At 38.0% G+C, this 17,145-nt stretch overlaps 1 protein-coding gene across 1 annotated transcript in view; it reads left to right on the top strand.

Moving 5' to 3' along the window:
* Positions 1 to 625: 625 nt before the first annotated feature.
* SCN9A (sodium voltage-gated channel alpha subunit 9) overlaps positions 626 to 17,145 on the top strand; it is a 128,438-nt gene continuing 111,918 nt past the window's right edge. Inside the window, exon 1 of the mRNA XM_081096284.1 lies at positions 626 to 907. The gene's annotated coding sequence lies outside the window, so the exon portion shown is untranslated. The remainder of the gene's footprint in view (positions 908 to 17,145) is intronic.

Consider the following 17,145-nt stretch of genomic DNA (forward strand, 5'->3'; position numbering starts at 1 on the left):
CTTAGAAAAAAAAAAAAAGTGTAATTCTTTGCCTGCCTGGAAGACTGGGCAACCCGATCGATCGATTATAAAAAAGAAAAGAAAAATCGTAGCTTGGACACACGCCTTGCGCGCCACCGCCCGTGTCCGCGGGCAAAGCACCAGGGAAGAAACGATTCGCAGTCTCCATCCTCAGAGCCCAGCGCGTGGCCATGGGTCCCCACCTCCTCCGCCGGGCGTTCTCCTCCCGCCCCCCGCCGAGCCCCGCTAAGTGACTTCTCGGAAATGTTCGCGGATTCTGCTGAGCAGGGAGGGAGGAGGGGGTGATGGGGCTGGAGAGCGGTAAGGGAAGGGCTCTTCTGGCTGCTGGACACACGCACACACACGCACACACATGCACACACACACTCCCCACCTCGCCCCACCCCGAAGGGTAGCTGTAAATGAGAGGTCGCGACCCCGCCTCTGCCTCCCACTTGGCGCAGCGTGGAAGGGCTACGGCTCCGCCAGCACCGCGCCCGGAGCTGCGTCCCGGCCCCAGGCGCCGAGGGGAGAGGAGCGCAGGAGGGAGGGTGGGACCGGTCTGCAGGGGGGCGGCCGGGAGGAGGGCGGGGCCCGCGTGGGGCGGGGCTGCGGGCCTGGGCGCGCCCGGAAGGAGGGGCGCCGCGGCGGTGCGGCCCCGCCAGCGCCAGCGCTCCCGCAGCGGGTGTCTGCTGCCCGTTCTTCCGCTCGGCTGGCCGGGGTGCTGGCCTGGGTGCCGGCGGCTCGCGGTGGCGGCGCCCGCTGGGCAGCAGGAGCCCAAAGAACAGGGCGGAGCAGCAGCACAGGGAACGCCGGGGAGCCAGGAAGGTCCCCGAAGCCCGCGCCCTTCCCGGGGCCAGATTCTGCGAGGGCACGGGGTGGGCAGGACCGGCGGGCAAGGCTGCAAGTAAGTGCCTTTTCTCTTGCTGCTCTGGTGCCGGTGGCAGGGAAGCCACCAGTGTCGCCAGTGCTGTCCTCAGCCGCCACACCCACCTGTGTCCGTATTCGCATCTCGAGGCTTTGGCCACCGGCGTGAAGCCACCTGGGGAGCAGAGAGCGGGGAGCCGGCGGAGTGCGGGCGGGACGTCCCAGCGTTTGGGGCTGGAGGAGCTGAGAGGGCTGGAGAGGCAGCTGTTCCCACTGCAGCGCCGGTCCTTTGCGGGTTTGGACCTGGTGCGTTTGCTGCCAGGTTCTGAAATGTGCAAAGGGTAAGACACCTGACGGGTTTCTTCTTCCTGTTGATGCTAGCGGAGTTGTTGGATGGGCTTCGGTTCCAGGCACAGGTCGTGGCCTATGCCCCCTTGGCTAAGGCGGGAACCAGCAGCTGATGGATGCCACCTGAGGGACAGGGAAGACGTGCCACAACCCTCTAGAGCAGACAAACAGATAACTGACAAGACTGCTGAGCCCCAGTTCTCCACGCAGCTGGTTTTCCAAATGATGACGCCTTTCATAGTGACATTCAGAGAAGGTTCAGAATCACTTTAACTTTTTATCCACTTCATCAGAAACGGGTATTTACTTTCAGGGGAAAAAATAGGTACTTTCGTTACTTGTATTAAAGGCAATTGAAAGATGAAAGCAAGATTCCCAAACCAGAAAATGTAATGACAACTTTGTGATTATAGCAAATATTTAATTCATTATTTTAGTGTGTGTGTGTGTGTGTTTTAATTATTACAGCTGCAGCTCTCCCAGTAATTTATATCTCTTTTGAAGCTAAGAGCAATGTTTATGAGAGAAGCTTGGGGGAGTTTTGAAAAAGCTCAGTTCAATATGATAAAGACCAAATCAATAAGAGCTCTTAAAATAATGGTGGATTTTCAGTGGCTGAGTGTGAGTTGGGGGTTATGTTCTTTTCTATTTCTATTGCTGTTTTTCTTTCTTTCTTTTGGTACTTTAAAATATATTTTCACGGTTTTGCTTTAACATAAATATAGCCTGTCTACATATAATATGCAAACCAAATCCAGGTATTAAGTAGTCCTTTTCATTGAATCTTCTGATTATTTTTTTCATTATTTTTTTTCAAATTAGAGTTCACTTTCGTAGGATTTTAAAAAATATCTTGATTGTTTGAAAGCTAGTCCAATTTGATCCCTGTGTATGGAATTATCATGATTGTTAGAATACTGCTTACAACAAAGTGCTAGACAAAATACGGCATTAGATGTAATGGAGGATGTGCCCTCTATTTAGGAAACTGATAATAGTTTTACTTAAGGTCAATTTTTTGTATCTTGTAGGTGTTTAAATACCTGTCTACTAGAGATTGCCTTTTGGAAGTCAACCATTGTGCCGTCATGAGACACAGTGACATATTTTTACAGAGGGTGGGTACACAATATGCCATGATGCTTATGGTGCAGGGCAGGGCTCACCGGTACCTGGTGCTTCTACGGAAGAAAGATGAGTCAGGTCTGGCTCTCTCCCAAGGGCATTCTGGTGCCTCCTTGTGTCTCCTGGGGCCCAGAGATAATCTTGGGAGCCCTCCTGTCTCAGTGCTTGTGTTTTTGCTACCTGTGGCTGAGATGTGTTTTGGCAGCAAAGAAAAAGTAAGAAATTCAGAGGAGGAATCAGAGGGGTCCTATTCAACTTTTTAGTAAGAACAACCCATTTTCTTTGTGGTAAGGACAAAACAAGAGTCTTACATTTTTGCATGAATAATCAATACTAATATTTATCTACTATGTATTCCTCTTAGATATGTGGAAAAAAGTGTGAAGTGTTGAAGGGATTTATACGCTATTTTTCTAACCTTAAAGGAGCTAAATGTTTACAAATGTGAATGGGCCATTCTAAATGTCATGATAGTAACAGCATGTTTTTCCTGAAACTCTGTCCTTAGATTCTTTCCCACCTCCATCGTTTGAATAAATGGCTCAACCCTCCACCAAGTGTTGATTGCTCCCTCTTCCTCATGATGGCATTTCATCCCTAACCAGACCATATTTAGATCTATCAATCTTATTATCCAGTCACACTTCTATTCAGTTATCCTTGTCAGATGTATCTCTTCCACCCTGTTATCTATATCTCTACTGCCACCGAATCAGTTTTGGCCATCGTCATAATTTACTTGGGCACCTGCTACAGCCTTTATAGTTTGTTCTGCTTCCATAGATTTTTCCTCCTGCAGGTAACTCTTAATAAGAAGCAATGATGCCTCTTCTTAAAAATATTCATTGACTCATAACTGCATAGAAAAATATGAATAAATGCAGAAACACAGAAATGGGTCAACAGCAAATTCTTTCGGTTAATATCAGAAAAGATCACCCTGTGATCTGGCCCCTTTCTCTACAACTTCACTGAACCCATCTCCCTCTCACTGATATGCTCCAGCCACACTGGTCTTTTACTACCTGGACCACGTGGAGAAATTTCCTAAGGCGTTTTCAAATGCAGTTCTTAGAGCCTGGACTCTTCCTTTTTCTCCTTCTTAAACTTTCAGCCTCAGCTCAAAGGCCTCTTCCTCAGATCATTCTGGATCACCTTGTCAAAAGTAGGTTGTCATCTGTTAGTTTCTGTCTTGGTACCTTGTTTGTTTCCTGCACAGTGCTTATTATACAGCATGCAGATATTTTGTGGGTTTGTACAATGCATGCTCCATAGTGCAAGCCTTTATTGTTGAGTCAGCTTCCAGAACAGTGCCTGGCATGAAGTAGTGGGGGAGGGTGTTCCCAGATATTTCAGTACAAAGATATGACTTATTTCATCATAGAGCACATCAATCCAGTAAATATATGCATTTCCTGTTGTTGTCGTTGAGCATCTGATACGTTCACAGCCTTGTACTATGATTTTGAATAGGTAAAATTAAAATATCCTGAGATGTATTCCTATCTTTTAGCAATTATTAGGCAATAATGTGTTGAAAGGTAAGTAGATTATAATGTATTCTTAGGAAAGCAGTGACCACAACTGAATTAAAATGTATTTTAAAGAAAAATTGGAGTATAAGCCAATATGACTTTAGTGTGAATGACTCCTAATATACAATGATGACTGTATTTTGTTTAAATCTGTATATTTTACCAAGAATTTAGGCTAAATTGGTAATTACTAAATTTAAAATATTGTTTTGTAATAAAAATGAGCATTTGAATAGGCTCTGCTGATGTAAATATGGTCAAGTGAGGCTCAGGCTTAAGATCTGCTGCTCACACGATCCAAGTTGGTGTTTACTCCAGGCTCAAGGGGCAAATGATCTCTCAAATCCAAAATGTTCACTAAGAAAGGCTCAGAGAGACACTGCGGCTAATCCAGGAAGATCCATCACTGTAATTTGGTGCCAGAGGAGGGACTTCAAACTGCATGCTGGCCAATGATAGCATCACACACACACACACACACACACACACACACACACACTCACACACACACTCACACTGTCACACACACACACACACACACTCACACACACAAAACTTTGTGTGGCAATAAAGCCTCAATTATTTTTTTGAGACTACACCTAAGGATAACCCAAACAAGTAGTTTTGCTACTAATATTTGGTTGAAAATTTTGCTTGCAAATAGATGACCGGCATTGATTTGTGATATTGTTTTCATTTTGGGGAGTTCTGGGTCAAGAATTTGGCAATCATGTCTCCTCCGAAGGACTAAAAGTATTTTATGAATTGTCACCAGGGATTTTGTTAAATGTTCTATAAAGACGGCACATTGTGGTTGTTGCAATGTCTTGGAGTGCATCTGTGTACTAATTGAAGATGGCCCTCTGTTTTACATACCACAGTCAGCTAATTTATTATTACACGGGGTATTATAGCTTCCCTCTTCAGAACTATGAAAATCAGATTGCCACTTAAGATGGCAAGGTCATAATAAAAGACACTATAAGACTGTATAAAAATAATTTTCATATGAGGATTTATGGAAGAGCATTCATAGAATGTGAGTAGATTACTTTTGTGGGATAGGAATGAACAATTTGGTGTCTCTCCGTCTGGCAAAAAGAAATTTCTTCATTGAAGGTTTAATTTACTTCTCTGTGTATCTGGAAGGAAATGGCTTTAGGCAACAGGGAAAGCCTCAGGTTTTGGCAGCTAAAGTTGGAATGAAGTTTGGAGGAATGAAACTTGGATGGTGAGGAAAAATGCCAGGCCATGGTGAAGAAGGAAAGGAGAAGGGAACCCTTGAACAGTGCCAATAAAAAATAGCCACAGACAAATTGCAGTTGACATTGTATACAGAACTGAACTTTATATTTTTTTAACTCACTGACAAAAGAGTTCTCTCTTTAAAATAATAATTGCATTTTAAGTAAAACTATGCTATTATTGCTTTTTTTAATAGAGGAGATGGAATACCTTTAGATTTTTAAAATGAGGTAACTGGGAGCCAAATATGCCATATATTATTATTAAAATACACCATTACTTTAATTGTAATTTCATTGCTGTTCATTTTATTATTTCCTTTTGTTGTGTCAAGTGTTTGAGAGATTGCTATTATTGATCATGAATTTCTTTAAAATGACTCCTGGATCTTTTACAAAGCTTTCTGAATAACTTATCAAAATAAGGTAAAAGTCTAATTGCACCTACGATTGTCCACTAGGAAATGCAGAGGGAGAAGTCCATTTACAGTGTCATTAACTGACCAGCTCTGCTCTGCTGTGAATGCTTTTTTCCTTCCCACTCTTCTCTTCTCCATCTCATTTCTGAACATTTGATAGACAAGCCATTAATACAAACTTTGCTTGATTATTAGGTTAAACTGTTAATACAAAGAATTGGAAAATTGAGCCTCTAAAGAAGATGAATAAGATTAGATAGATGAATTAAAATATAAGCACAAAGACATTTCTGTGGAGATTTTTAGTGAAATTTTCTATGTACTATATGCCAAACTTGACTTTCTGTGTCTGGTTGTTTTTAAAAAATAGGGATGATTTCACTAGACATAGTGTCTGTCAACTGTTCTATTTATTCATAAACTATGTATCTTAGACTATAATGTAATTGTTTAAAATATGTCATCTTCTTAAAGGTCTATAATTTAGAGATTCAAAAAAGAAGTAAATGTAGATGTTCAAATACATACAGGAAAGTTAAACAGGGGAAAGTAAAAGAAATGTTACATGATAATGAGATATCCATATATATATTGTTGTTGTTGTTAATCCGCACAGGATTTTTATCTATTGCTTTTCAGAAAGAGTGGATGGGAGGGAGGGAGAGAAAGAGGCAGGTGGGAGGGAGGAAGGGGGAGAGAGAGAGAAAAACAAACAAACATGGATGTGAGAGAGACACCTGAACTGGTTGCCTCCCGCACTCGCCCATCTCAACTGGGAGCAGGGAGCAAACCCATAATCCAGGTACTTGCCTTTGACTAGGAATCGAACCTGCAGCCCTTCAGTGCACAGGCTGATGCCCTAACCACTGAGAACACTGGCCAACTCACCCCTTATGTATTGATTTAAACTCCATAAATGATTTATTTTCACTCCAATGGACAGTGCTTCTTTTGGGGCTTGGGAAAGAAAATTTATTAACTGAATGTATATTTTGAGTAGGATAAATAGAATATTTTACTGGTAAATAATATCCTTTTTATCTGGCTGATGATATAAAGTCTCAGGAAATATGGGAACAATCTTTACAAATGATCCTTTCATGGTATAAAATAATACAAAGTTTAAGTGAAGGGTTTTGTCTTCTTAATATAATATATATTCTTGTTACCCTGGACAAACTCGGCTCATGGTGATTAGGTAGGGAGAAGGGAAATGGCATCCTCAGGAGCCAGCTGGGAGCAAGGTTCTTACTGCACCATGAGATCATCCAGCAGGCTTTTAGGAATGAATGTTTGGAGAATGGTTATGCAGAGAAGCTCTTTTTAAAATTCATATTATTTCCTTACTGTACTTCAGAATTTTTGTAAATATTTTTACAAAGTGTTAAAAGCACAGAAGAATAAAATTATAATCATATTAGTATAGTGGTCTTAGTCAAATGCTTTAATTTCTAAAATGTAACTTCATTGTAAAATAAGTAGTGTCTAATTCTAAGGGTATCTGTACAAATGAAGTTAAATATATACACATACACACTAAAAAGGGCATTTTTGTGTCTCACATGATGAGTAGGTATTCAATAATGGTAGGTAGAAAATTTTGAACACTATTACAATCAAAATGAGTTTTGATTATATCTTAAATACAATGATACAGCATCTAAAGTTCATTGTTGTTACTTTTACTTTTAATCCTATTTCAATGAATACTAATAATGCAGTTTCTCTATTTTTAATGACATCTCTAATATAGGATAATTCTATTTTGAATTCCGTATATCACTCTCTTGCTAAAGTTGTCATTTATAGGGCTATTATAGATAGTTTATATGAAGTATCTAAAAACTTGTCAGTAGGAAAATATGGGAGAGATGCTTAAAATAAATTTTTTTTAACTATTCAATTACATTGTTTTTATGTTTTGAACCTGATCTATCAGAATTCTTTATTAATGGAGAACAGAGCAGGGGAGGTGACCTGCTAGATATCCTATTAATTAGTACATCATACAACTAATATCTAATTTTATAGAACAATTTTGAAAAGAGTATATCATAGAATTTTTTACTTATATATGAAATCAAACTTATTCTAATAATTCAGTCATCGGGAATGTAACTTAATTTTTAAACCAACAAATAAGATGTCTAAGCCTGAGGGAAATATTTTCCAGTATGTCCACTCACTTGCTTTATTTCATTGGTGATACATTTACAAAAAGTAGGATCTTATACAGAAAACCATCAAATTAAGGGTAATAACTGAATATTTTATTTGTTTTCTTTATCAATCCACAATTCTTCCCCAGTTACAAAGAATGATCGACTATGTATTGCAAGAGGTAGACCAGGGAAATATCTTGAAGATAGAAAATAAATATATAACAGGTACACTGCCATATAAAGAGCACAGTTTGCATCTTGTTTTTTTTTTTGTTTTTTTTTTATTTTTTTTTTATTTTTTTTTATTGCTTAAAGTATTACAAAGGGTATTACATATGTGTCCATTTTATCACCCCGCCCTAGACAGTCCCCTAGCCTCCCCTATCCCCCAGTGTCTTATGTCCATTGGTTATGCTTATATGCATGCATACAAGTCCTTTAGTTGATCTCTTACCCCCCTACCTCCTGCCCCCCAACCCTCCCCGGCCTTCCTGCTGCAGTTTGACAATCTGTTTGAGGCTGCTCTGCCTCTGTATCTATTATTGTTCAAAAGTTTATAATGGTCTCTATTATCCATGAATGAGTGAGATCATGTGGTATTTTTCCTTCATTGACTGGCTTATTTCACTTAGCATAATGCTCTCCAGTTCCATCCATGACGTTGCAAATGGTAAGAGTTCCTTCCTTTTTACAGCAGCATAGTATTCCATCGTGTAGATGTACCACAGTTTTCTAATCCAGTCATCTACTGATGGGCACTTAGGCTGTTTCCAGATCTTAGCTATGGTGAATTGTGCTGCTATGAACATAGGGGTGCATATATCCTTTCTGATTGGTGTTTCTGGTTTCTTGGGATATATTCCTAGAAGTGGGATCACAGGGTCAAATGGGAGTTCCATTTTCAGTTTTTTAAGGAAACTCCATACTGTCTTCCATAGTGGCTGCACCAGTCTGCATTCCCACCAGCAGTGCACAAGTGATCCTTTTTCTCCACATCCTCTCCAGCACTTGTCGTTCGTTGATTTGTTGATGATAGCCAGTCTGACAGGTGAGAGATGATACCTCATTGTTGTTTTGATTTGCATTTCTCGGATGATTAGTGACTTTGAGCATGTTTTCATATGTCTCTTGGCTTTCTGAATGTCCTCTTTTGAAAGGTGTCTATTTAGGTCCTTTGCCCACTTTTTGATTGGATTGTTTATCTTCCTTTTGTTGAGTTGTATGAGTTCCCTATAAATTTTGGAGATTAGGCCCTTATCAGATATGACATTGGCAAATATGTTTTCCCACACAGTGGGTTTTCTTGTTGTTTTGTTGATGGTTTCTTTTGCTGTGCAGAAGCTTTTTATTTTGATGAAGTCCCATTTGTTTATTTTCTCTTTAGTTTCAAGTGCCCTAGGAGCTGTGTCAGTGAAGAAATTGCTTCGGCATATGTCTGAGATTTTGTTGCCTTTGGATTCTTCTAGAATTTTTATGGTTTCCTGTCGTACATTTAAGTCCTTTATCCATTTTGAGTTTATTTTTGTGTATGGTGTAAGTTGGTGGTCTAGTTTCATTTTCTTGCATATATCTGTCCAATTTTCCCAACACCATTTATTGAAGAGACTATCTTGGCTCCATTGTATGTTCTTGCCTCCTTTGTCAAATATTAATTGAGCATATTGGTTCGGGCCGATTTCTGGGCTCTCTATTCTATTCCATTGATCTATATGCCTATTCTTGTGCCAATACCAGGCAGTTTTGAGAACAGTGGCTTTGTAATACAACTTGATATCTGGTATTGAGATCCCACCTACTTTGTTCTTTTTCAGGATTGCTGCAGCTATTCGGGGTCTTTTTTTATTCCAGATGAATTTTTGGAGAGTTCGTTCTAGATCTCTGAAGTATGCCGTTGGTATTTTAATGGGAAGTGCGTTGAATTTATAGATTGCTTTGGGTAGTATGGACATTTTAATGATGTTGATTCTACCAATCCAGGAACACGGTATGTTCTTCCATCTGTTTATGTCTTCCTCTATATCTTTTTTCAACGTCCTGTAGTTTTCTGAGTAGAGGTCTTTTACCTCTTTAGTTAAGTTGATTCCTAGGTAGCTTAATTTTTTTGGTGCAATGGTAAACGGGATTGCTTTTATAATCTCTCTTTCTGAAAGTTCACTACTGGTGTATAGAAATGCCTCAGATTTCTTGGGGTTAATTTTGTATCCTGCTACATTGCCAAATTCATGTATTAAGTCTAGTAGCTTTTGGATGGAGTCTCTGGGGTTTTGTATGTATAATATCATGTCGTCTGCGAATAAGGACAGTTTTACTTCCTCTTTTCCAATTTGGATGCCTTTTATTTCTTCTTCTTGCCGAATTGCAATGGCTAACACTTCCAGTACTATGTTGAACAGGAGTGGTGAGAGGGGGCATCCCTGTCTTGTTCCTGTTCTTAGGGGAAATGGTGTTAGTTTTTGCCCATTGAGTATGATGTTGGCTGTGCATCTTGTTAATATTACTGATAATAACATTAATTTAACAGCCTCGAATACAGTGGTCTCATTTTTTCCAAGCAATACATTAAAGGATTTGGAAATGCTTCTTTTAAATCCCCACAACCACCCTTTGAGGTGAGAACCCTAAGGCTCAGAAGTTACATTACCTTCCCAAAGACTCACAGTGATTACTAAACCTGAGTAACACTCATCTTTTTTAAAGGAGAAAAAAATCTTATTTATCCCAATATACTTTCACATATCCCACACAGCTATACCCTATAGTTATGTTACCAGATTCCCACAAAAACCTTTTTACCCCTAATGGTACTGAAATATTCTACATTTGTAATTGAACATAGCCAGCTATGTAGTTACAATACTAGAGAACAAGAAAAAGAAAGATTGTTTAAATGTTCATCTTGAATGCTGATTCTTGGGGAGTGCATTTGTGTGAAACTGCAATTGAGATTTAGGTGGATGTTTGAAGGTATTATAAAATGTATCTATACATTTAAAGTGTTATTGAGGTTGTTTTAGAGATTGAGAGACTTTACTTTCCTGGTCTAGGGTTGTCATTGTACTACTCTGATTTGACTTGGTCATGAATGTTTTTGTTTGTTTTATTATGAGGGAGTCAAAAGAGGAAAAGGGACTTTCCTAAGGTAGATGAGAGTTGAAAGAAGAGGAGTATTGTCATTAAAAGGGGTATGTATATTAAATGTCATGGATGAAGTTTATGCATCCTTGAGTGATGTAATGGATAAAATGGAATAAAGTTGCAAATATGAGATCCTGGTGTTAGAGGGTGGAGGAATATAGAAAGTAAAGCGACCTTCTGCAGGGTAAGGAAGGAAGAAGATGGTATTCCTCTAAAGTTCTTATGTCCTAGAAATTAAGAATATATTAGAAGAGTACAAATATTCTTAGTACTAAAAATTGATACACTCAAATGTAACCTACATCATAGTACTTATTGTCACAAAGACAATGATTTATGTCATTTAAAGTGTTTCTTTAACATCAATGATTCAAGGTGTTCACTCTTAAAGGTTTTAAAACAGTTTTGGAAAATTAAATTTAATTTACATTATACTTATAGTAATTTCTAATACAGGTAATTTTTAAAATATGTATTATGTACTTTGCTTGGGTTATAAAAACCATAGGAAATTGGGCTCCTGAGTTCTATGATATATCTCAATCTGTTCTAATGTTTGTGGATTGGCAACTGTGTGCCACAAGAATTTTTAAAACATGCAATACCTGACTATTTAGTCAAGGGCACTGACCGCTTTTCCCTTAAATTGTCAAATAAAAAAAAAATGACAACAGCCAACACAACAATAGCTGTACAGTGTGAATAAATCAAAATTATACTTTTTTTGTCAGATCAGCAAAAAATACATTTGTTGTCGTGCCACAGAATTTTAGTAATTATTATGTGTGCCATGAGTTGAAAAGGTTGAAAATTGCTGTATTAGACTTTTTTTTAATATATTTTATTGATTTTTTACAGAGAGGAAGGGAGAGAGATAGAGAGTTAGAAACATCGATGGGAGAGAAACATCGATCAGCCGCCTCCTGCACATCTCCTACTGGGGATGTGCCCGCAACCCAGGTACATGCCCTTGACCGGAATCAAACCTGGGACCTTTCAGTCCGCAGGCCGACGCTCTATCCACTGAGCCAAACTGGTTTCGGCAGAAAATTGCTGTACTAGACTTTTTAAGGGAAGAGAACATTGCTTGTTCATATTGACATCCCTGCATGTTGTCTTACATGCAGCCATTCTTAATCCATAGCTGCCGATTAAATGAATCATTTATTGCACAACTATATATGCTCAACTTTTATTAAAAGCAGTTCTTTTTCACGGAAACTTTCTAAGCATGTGGAAGGAATAACTTAAGGATTTACTAATTTATGCTTCTCAACCCTAGCTTTCTATCATTACTAGGTCCTGATGAAAGTGTCAGATATCTTATTTCTTAGAAAGGGAACAGCACTCCTGCTTATTTTCTGCCACAGTTTGGATTCACTAATCCTAGATGACAATATTTAGTTTTATTTGCATAAAATACCCAAACTATTTTAACATGTGCTCAGGTTGACACTTTACAAAGACTGAAGCCCAAATCCTTTCCTGAGACCTATCTATTAAAAGATTTGCTTAAGAGGTGGACTGCAGTCACATAAATAAAAAGAGTGAGAGCTAAAATATCCAGCTGGCCTGGTGATCAGTCATTAAACCCTATGTGTAGATCAGGAATTGGAATCCAAGTTGGTATCAATGCCATTGAGGTTTGTGGGAAGGGAGAACCTGGCAGAGATCCCAGGAGTGGTGGTAAAGAGATGCTGAGTTGCTCCAGGTCAGTTCCCAGAACTCTTAGCATCACTATTCTCAGCACTCATATGTTTTCTGAAATTTAGCAATAATTCCTTTTTCCCCTCCCTCTTCCTTTATTCACTCCCTTCCTTCAGCAAGTATTTATTGAGCAGCTACTCAAGCACTATTATCGACACTGTAGATATAGCAGTGAGCAAAACAAGAAACTTTATGCAAGTTTGGGGACAGATAATGAGTAAGTAAACAAATATTTACTCATCATCTATCCTTGTATATATGCTGTCAAGAAACATGCAGCAGGACAGGGAAAATTGAGGGAGAGAGGCATTATTTAGTAAGGGTGGGTAGAAAGCTTTTAATTTTTTTTCTCTTTCTTTAAAATTTATTTTTATTAAATTTGATTAAATTTGCTTAATAAAATTATATAGGTTTCATGTGTACATTTCTATGATACATCATCTCTATATTACATTGTGCCTTCTACCCAAAATCTTTTACCAGCCACTCAACTCCCTTGACCCTTCACTACCTTCCAATCCCCCTTCCCTCTGGTACCACCATGATGTTATCTATGTCTATGCATTATTGTTTGTCTTGTTTGCTCATTTATTGCTTTCCATTTTTGAGGATCCTCAAAAATTTAAGAATAGACTTACCTTATGACCCAGCAACCCCTCTTTTGGGTATCTACCCCCCAAAATTGGAAAATATTTACATATTTATAAAGATATATGCACCCCTATGTTCACTGCAGCATTATTCACAGTGGTCAAGACATGAAAACAACTGAAGTGTTCTTTGGTAGATGATTGGATAAAGAAGATGTGGTACACATATACAATGGAATCCTGCTCAGCCATAAGAAAGTATAAAATACTGTCATTTGAGACAACATGGATTGATTTTGAGAATATCCTGTTAAGCGAAATAAATCAGACAGAAAAAGTCAAGAACCATATGATTTTACTCATATGTGGGATATAAAACTGAAAGCAACAACAACAAATGCTTTTTAGAGGTGATATTTGAGCAGAGCCTAGGAGGTCAGGAAGTGAGGGAGCTAGCTATGTAAGAGGAAAATCATTCCAGTCACAAAGAACTTCAGTTGCAACATATCTGATATGTTTATGGAACAGCAGGAAATCAGTGTGGCTGAAATGCAGAGAGCAAGGTAGAAATTAGTGTAAGATGAGGGCCTTTTCTTAATTTAGAAAAAATTGCTGTCTGCCTAGAGATCTGTATGATAAGCCAATCCAACAGTGATGGGATTGGAGAACCAGGAAGGGGATGAAGTGTGCTTCCCGCCCCACACTGGGTCCCATTCTGGGCAAATAAATGATTGGGAAACTTCTAATTTCCATACAATATCTTTTTGTCTTTTTTTATGGATAACTTATATGTGATTGCTTTATATTCTCTTCCCATGTGCAGTGGCTTAGATCCTTCATTATTACCGTTTGAGAGAAAAAAGCTCATTTGCTCAGAGGTTGCAGTTGAGAGTATCATTAAATGTTTACTTCTGGAAATGAAGACATGGTGCAAGTACAGTACTATTTTGCATACTACATGCCATGGAAGCACATGGGTATCCTGTCAAGGTTGACACACTGCTACTACTTTGACTTTGGTATCCTACTGACTCTCTATTACAGTTTTAAGGAAAAATATTATGAATTAAGAAAAATTTAATTGTGGCAAAATATGCGTAAGATATTTACCATTTTAACCATTTTAAATGTTTAATACAGGGGCATTAAGTGCCTTTACATTGTTGTGCAACCATAATCACCATTCATCTCTAGAACTTGTTCATCATTCCACACTGAAACTCTGTACTCATTAAAAAATAACTCCTCATTTCCTTTGTCCCCCTCCCAGTGCCTGGTAATAGTTAACATTCTACTTTCTCTATGAATTTAACTATTCTCAGTACCACAGAATCATACAATATTTGTTTTTTTGTGTGTTTGGCTTATTGCATCTAGCATATTTTAAAGATTTATGGCATGTATGAGAATACTCTTCATTTTTAAGGCTGTATAATATTCCATTGTATGTATATGCCATTATTGTTTATCCATTCAGACATTGATGACATTGGTATACAAACAGCTTCTAATTAATTCTTTTGGGTATATACCCATAATTGGAATTTCTGGGTCATATACTAATTCTATGTTTAATTTTTGTGAAGAACTGCTGTAACATTTTCCACAGTGAATAAATTATTTTATATTCCCACTAGCAATGCACAAGGGCTCCAATGTCCACATCAGGAAATTGTAAGCAACACTCTTGCTTACATTTTTTCTCTTTTTTAATAATACGCATCATAGTGAGAATAAAGTGGTATCTCATTGTGGTTTTGATTTGCATTTCTGTAATGATTAGTGAGGTGGAATATATTTTTATGAACTTATCGACCATTTGTATATTCTCTTTTTTTTAATAATTTTTATTTCTTGAAGTATTACAAAGAGTATTACATATGTCTCCTTCCCCGCCCCCCCCCTTGACATTCCCCCGGCCCCTACCCCCCTAGTGTCTTGTGTCCATTGGTTATTCTTATATGCATACATATAAGTCCTTCGGTTGATCTCTTAACACCCCCTCCAAACCCTCCCCAAGCTTCCCACTGTAGTTTGACAGTCTGTTCAATGCTGCTCTGCCTTCTCTTTGAAGAAATGTCTATTCCAAGCTTTGTGCGCTTTTGAATGGATATGTTTTTGTAATTTTGATGAAATCTACTTTATCTGTTTTTTATTTTTTTATTTTGTTGCCTGGGCTTTTGAGGCCATAGCTGAGAAAATATTGTTAAACCTGATTTTCCCCCTATGTTTTCTTATTATAGTTTTAGCTCTTACTTATTTTCTTCACAATTACTTTAGACATTACAGAGTCTAATAGTTTCCAACTTCCCTTCACTAATAACTCCAAGAGGTCTGGTTTTTAGCTCAAATATTTCTTACTCTGAGCATTTACCTTCCATTTCAATAACCCCATCTAATTTCTTTCTTACACGAAGGATTAAAATTCTTGAATTGTTGGAAGAGTATACTAGCAACTTTAGGGGATTCCTGATGTGGGAAGAATATTATATATTCATATTTTCCTCCTGTCTGATGGGGTTCTTTCATTTTTGACCAATCTTGTTATTGGAAAAGTTTGGGTTTGGTCCCTTCCTGTATAGTCCAGGGAAGTCTAATTCCTTGCTAACTACTTAATAGATTCAGGAACTCTTTATGTTCTTATCCTAAGAATTAGATGATATAATTAAGTAGAATTCTACCTGGCCGGCTGGTGTGACTCAATGGTTGAACATCAACCCATAAACCAGGAGGTCACATTTCGATTCTTGGTCAGAGCACATGCCCAGTTGCAAGCTTGATCTCCAGTAGGGGGTGTGCAGGAGGCAGCCTATTGATGATTCTCTCTCATCATTGATTTTTCTCTCTCTCTTTCTCCCTCTTCCTTCCTCTCTCTGAAATCAATACAAACATATTTTAGGGGGAAAAAGGATTCTATCTGCTATAATCATGATACCCTCTGACCCAGCACAATGTTTTGCACAGAGTGGTACTCATAATACTGGAGTGAGTAGACAAATGAATAAATGAATGCAAAAGAAAGACTATCTTATTTTCTTAAGCATTTAGACTTCTATTTAAATCTTAGATTTATTTTAACAAAACAAGTTCAGAAGTCTCCTTTCTCCATAGTGAAAATTAGCAAAGACACTAATATTTCATTCAATTTTTGTTAGAAGTGTTTTTAGAAGTTTGCTAATGAGATCTAAAGTTTGAAGGTTAGAGATTGTACCACAAATATTTCTTGTTCCATTAGACAGTCCTTGTGGAGGTTCAGTCCCATAGGCAGCAGTTTTTCCCTTGTGTAGCTACTGGCAAATGAAAACGGTAATAGTTTACACTGAGTATGGTATATATTGTCATGAAAATAACACATATAAATATAGCTTGTTTATGAACAGTTCAATATATTCATCATAATAATAGTTAAAAGAGTTAAAGCCTGTAAATAAAAGTTAAGCACCTTTGCCATTGAATTGTTGAATACTCTTTTTGCCTAAATACTTAGCTTATTCAGAATCCAAGTCTCCTGGTCAGATATATACCAGAATATAAATTTGAGGAAGGATGGGAATTATTTTATTCCCATTTAATTATTACTCTGTAGCAATTGTCTAATCTGGAATTTTCTCCATGATTCTAAGCCTATTTACATCTACTAGGAGATTCTGGAAATCCTGTCTTAAACAGTAGAACATAAGAAATCCTATCATGTAATCCACTCATTAAAAAAAAAAAAATATTCCCTAAATCTTCTGAATACCCTTTACACAACAATAACCTCCAAAGAGAATACATTTTAAACAATATTATATGGGTTTTATCCTATTCCCAGATTAAGGTCAAGGCTACGAAATGCCTTGCCGCAATTATAGCCTGTAGTTCCATGAGAGAGTAGAGAAATTGAAACACAGGATGTTTCTGTTTATGAACATGTAAATTTTGTAAAAAACAAAAAAAACAAAACTTGTTGGTAAGTTCATGTGAATTAGCCCATAGTACTTTAGCATCCTTAGATGAATTTCTACCATATA

Source organism: Myotis nattereri (genome assembly GCF_964212035.1).
Source record: "Myotis nattereri genome assembly, chromosome: 7".
Classification (NCBI taxonomy): domain Eukaryota; kingdom Metazoa; phylum Chordata; class Mammalia; order Chiroptera; family Vespertilionidae; genus Myotis; species Myotis nattereri.